Below are 4,953 nucleotides of genomic sequence, written 5' to 3' on the forward strand. Positions count from 1 at the left end.
GGTATGAAAAGAAGGGAAGGCACCAAGGTGTGCTGGGTGTGATTTGAAGCCAGCACTGGACATGGGGACAACTTGTTTACCGTTCCCCCTGTGAGTGTGGGAGATCAGAATAGAGATTTCACACTGCAGAATAAACTGCCCCAGAAAAATGGGACTTATTGAGAGAACACCTTCCCCATGGCAAAGGAGCAATGAGGACAGACAAACAGTGGCTCAGGCATTGCCCTGCTCTGAAGCCAGGCCCAAACCTGCAGTGGGTTTCCCAATCCTGGCAAAAGCACATTTTCTCAACACTTCATACACAATTTTAGCCTCTCCTTGTGTATTTGCACAGCAAGTATTTAATGGCATGATCTCCCACTGCCTCTTTTTAGACAAAGGTTTTGCTTCCACAGGCAAGGACTGGAGAGGATACCCTGCACTGAAAGGAACAAATCTGTAGATTTTTGAATATGGCACATGAAGAAGAAATTCTCAAAATTAAGTGTTTCTGCAGTCATGCTGGGAGAACAAGGCAAGATGCTTGGACCATAAGGGGTACACATTAATTTACTGGTTTGTAAATCACTCTCACACTGCAGAGAAGCAGCTCTGAAATTCATTTTCTATATGAACAAATTTCTTTTGTGTAATGAAAAGATCCCCAAAGGACCAGGAGAGGAGGTGAGGAGTAACAGGGCCAGACTCACGTCCTGTTTGGAGCCACACGGGGGAGTAGGGAAGGTGCAGAGAGGCTGCTGGTCCCCGGAGCAGGCAGCCCTCTCTCCTCTGGTGTGCCCCAGCTCAATGAACTGGCTCTCAAATACAGTGATGTGGGCTGGGAAGGGAGTGTGTGAGCAGATGTGGGGTTGGGCAGCTGAGGGTCACTCTGAGTCAATCCCTGTCCTGTTTTCCAGCCTTCCCCTGTGCCCCTGGCCTGAGCCCCTCACCTTGCACGCTGCCTCTAATATTTTACTTCATCAGTGAGTATTGAGAGACAAGTTCTCTGCAGCTCCCTTTTCTGTCTTTGAAGACTATTTCCCATTAATCCTAACTGTTGATTAAGCAGCCTCAGATGCTCGAGGTTTCCTGCCCAGCTGTGTTTGCCAGGCTGTGTGACAGGCAGCCAGCTGCCAGATGAGCCCTGTGTGTGTGCAAGAGCTCAACTGTGGGGGCTGCAGTGTAAGCAGCACACCCATGTGCCACCAAAGCAGTTTGGGGACACAAGTGGAGCTGCTGCAGAGCAGAGGTCTTGGGGCAGGCACTGGGGTAATTCAGCACTGTCACTTCTGTGAGCTCCGTGCCTGGCACTGGTGACAGAGCTGAAGTTGTGATGCTCATGGCTAAAAAATGCAGGGTAGGAAGGGGATATTGAATGTTCACTCAAATGATGGGAATTGCTCAGGAAAGCTGGTAACAAAATACTTGAAATGGAGAAGGAAACAGAGCTGATCAAGAGAGTCTAGCAAAAGTTGTAATGCTGCCCTTCATTTGTGTCTAGAGGTGTCTCTTGCTGGAGAATAAGCTCAGAGCCTTAATTGGAGCTCATAGTGAAGGACAATATGGTAATATCCAAGTGGAAGTATCAGAATGGGAATAAATCACCCAGAACAGATGACTGAGCTCTTAATGTCCTTCTCTGATTTAGATTGATTCTAACTGCAAACATAAGTCAGATGATTGTGTTCAGTCTTATTTATGATCAATTCTGATTACCAAATTATGACAAATATGAATGAGGTTGTAACTAGCCCAGCAATAAGCTCCATGTTGCTAGGTAACAGGACAACATTATTTCAAACAACCCCATGCAGGCGAAGAAACTGAGCTATTGTTGCTTTCTGTTCTTGCTCCTTGTTCTTTAGATTTTCTGTTAAGAGCCTTTTAAATGTCTTCTCCTTAGTATTTTGTTTTCTGGGAGGAAAAGTAAAGGTTCAGTTGAATTTCTAGCAGGCACCGTTGGCATTCTGTGCCACTTGACAAAGGTTTTTGTCTCAGTTCTGTGAAGTGATGCACTCCTGGATGCTGAAATCGCTGCAGAGCAGCTCTGAACCAGAAAGCTCTGGTGCCATCCAGTTCTCTGTAGCTCTGCTCTGCCTGCACTGCTGCCCTGGTGCTGCTGGAATGAAAGTGGTGGATCTTTGTCTGACCCAGTTTGGCTGGCTGAGTGTGGATCCCAGGGGCTGCTGCTTATCCTGGACAGCACCATCCCAGCACTAGGAAAGCTGGCCAAGGTCAGGTGCAACCCAAAAACTGCTGCCAATTCTGTAAAGCTTTAGCAGAAACCAGCTTGGCATGAGGCTCCTGCTCAGTGCCGAGCCACATCTTGAATGTGATGGGCAAAATAAAAGTGATGGTGGCCAGAGCAGGTAGATTGGCACAGCAAATGACAAGGTGACTTTAGCCTACCTGGCAGTGGGCAACCTAACCAAAAAAAGCTCCAGGCTTGCTTGAACTGGTGTCCTGGAGGTGACAAAGCCAACAGGCAAGCCCCACACAGCCGGTTCACTTCTGAGCTCTGCAGAAGGGAGACTTGAATCAACCTGAAAATAACCTGAACAGTGCACTGAAGCATCTTTACTTTGGAGATATGTCAGGAACACTCTCAATCTTTTATCTTCTCTGGAACAGCAGGAGAAATGCCACTGAAATAAGCCCTGTAATTTCTCCTCTGTAATTATACCTGTCACCACTTCCGATGGAGATGATATAAATAGCCAGTTCTGCCTTCTGTTTGCATTGTGTTTTTTAATACAAAACAAAAAGGAGAGATGCAAACTGTCTACCCCTGTTCCTGATGGTAAGACTGGTCTAACACGTATAAAACAAATAAAGCATCCAAACACTGCTAATTTGCTCTGTATTTCTAAGCTTGACACTCTAGGCAACCCATTACTTACTGCTGTAAGTAATCTTCTTTGCTAAGAGTAGTTGTCTATAGGATTTCTGTCACGTGATAAGGTCAGATGATGAAACCATAAGGCAAGGCATGTATTTTAATGTATGGTTTTGCATGCCTTGTGTCTACTGCTAAATGCACATTTGTCTGGAAACAAAAGGCAGGCCTGTGCCAGTGTGAGAAGCAAACCTCCATGCTTTAGTCAGCGTTCCTCTGGAATCCTCCTGTAAGCCAGAGGGAATTCACAGCCCTTCCCTAGAGCTGTAGGAGTTGATGCATACTTGCAGAGAGAAGAAATTCAGTATATTTTAACTTGTTCCAGTTTAAATATATTGGGCCATATTTGCCAGCAGTGTAAATTAAACCAGCTTAGTTGATGTCAGTGGAGCAGCACCACTTGTGTGAGGGGAAGATCTTAAAGGTTGATCCAGTGACCAACCACTTATGACTTAGCCTGGGATGGGAGAGCCCAGTAGCTTTTATGTGATCATTATTGACTCTCACCAGCTGCCAGCAGCTTTGCTAGGACCTCCAGCATGATGAAATTAAGAACCACACCACAGTGGGACCATAACCTAACTCCAGCCTTACCAGTTTCAGTGGCAAACACAGCCTGTAGTTCTCTGACTTTGCCTTTAATAAGCAGTCACAAACTAGACAAATAAAGACTTTAAAATACCTTGTGTAATTTCAGTATTCAGTCTCTTCCCAAGTGAGAACAAACATGGTGAAAAAATTAATTAAGGAGGGTGTTCTTGTACTGCAATATTAAGTTATCACAACCAGACATTTCTTGGAAGAAGAAACAAATGAGAAGGGGGGAAAGGTTTGTTTATTCTAATGACAGAAGTTTAACAGTTCCCAAAATCAAGGTTTTTTTAAAATTTCCCAGTTGGTGAAGAGAGCTTTGCCTACCACAGATTCCTAACTAAGGAGGGGACAAAATCAGCACCACAATCAAATCTGTGCAGAATGTGGCCTGTTACTTAGACCACAGGCTTTACCTGGGTTCAATCTGTATCAATAAATACAGGGCTTTTTTTTCTCTTCAGGGCTCCCCAAATTAACTTTAGAACCTGTGCTAATCATTAAACAAACAGCAGAGACATTACACAGTGCAGCTCGAGGAAGTTCAAAATCCCCCATCTCCTCACAACACCCACTTCTATTCTCGACTGAGTGCTGCTGTCTCACCCAGATGTTTTCTGCTCTTGGAAGCAAAGACGTCACTCTTCCATTTGTGACTGAGCTGAAGATTGCCAGGATTCAGCTAAGAGCTGTAGTTAAGAAAATGTTCCTTGATGTGTACTGGAGTATTCAGGGCCCCATCATCAGTGTTTCCAGTGGGTCCCCACAAATAGGAACATTTCTGGATAAGTCCCTTTTGCACTCAGGTCCCAGCTCTGATGCAGTGGGCACCACAAACCTCTCAGCACTTCTTCCCAATTTGGATATTCCCCAAAAAAACCAGCATGAGGGCTCAAAGGTTGATTTGTCTGCCCAGCTCAGTAGCCACAGACTCGTTGCAAGGATCCAGGCAGCATTTGTGACACTATGTACAGCAAGAGACAAAGCAACCAGAACCCTTGTGCCAAGAGTCAATTAAGCCTCTTAGTGAGCCATAAAAGCAAAACTCCTCCAAACGAAATTGCATTTACAACATCGTGAATCAGGAATGCTGCTGGACTGGGTGTCAGGGGAAAGGTAAGAGAGGACAATTTTTGTGTGCTTTGTGCTGAGGCAGTTGAGTGTTGTCACTTTGAAATAATTGAGCAGTCCCAATGACCCTTCTGCAGTTTTGTCTGGCAAAATTGTGCATCCCAGGAGCAAACCTGTTCTGCTGGTGATGTAATCTAAGGTGATAAACATGTGCTAATAAGCTTGAACTCGATTTAAATTTGGAGAGGCTGCGCTGAGAATCCTGCTGGATTTATGGGAGTGTGCATCTGCAGCTGAACCCTGTGGTCAGGACAGGAAATTCCTTGATGCCGTGAAGTGTTAAAATCCCTATTATTTCAGAGACCTTGTTGCATACACTAAGATGTTGCATAACAAGTCATGTGTCAAAGATGTTG

The sequence above is a fragment of the Prinia subflava genome, chromosome 16, assembly GCF_021018805.1.
Source record: "Prinia subflava isolate CZ2003 ecotype Zambia chromosome 16, Cam_Psub_1.2, whole genome shotgun sequence".
Taxonomy (NCBI): Eukaryota; Metazoa; Chordata; class Aves; order Passeriformes; family Cisticolidae; genus Prinia; species Prinia subflava.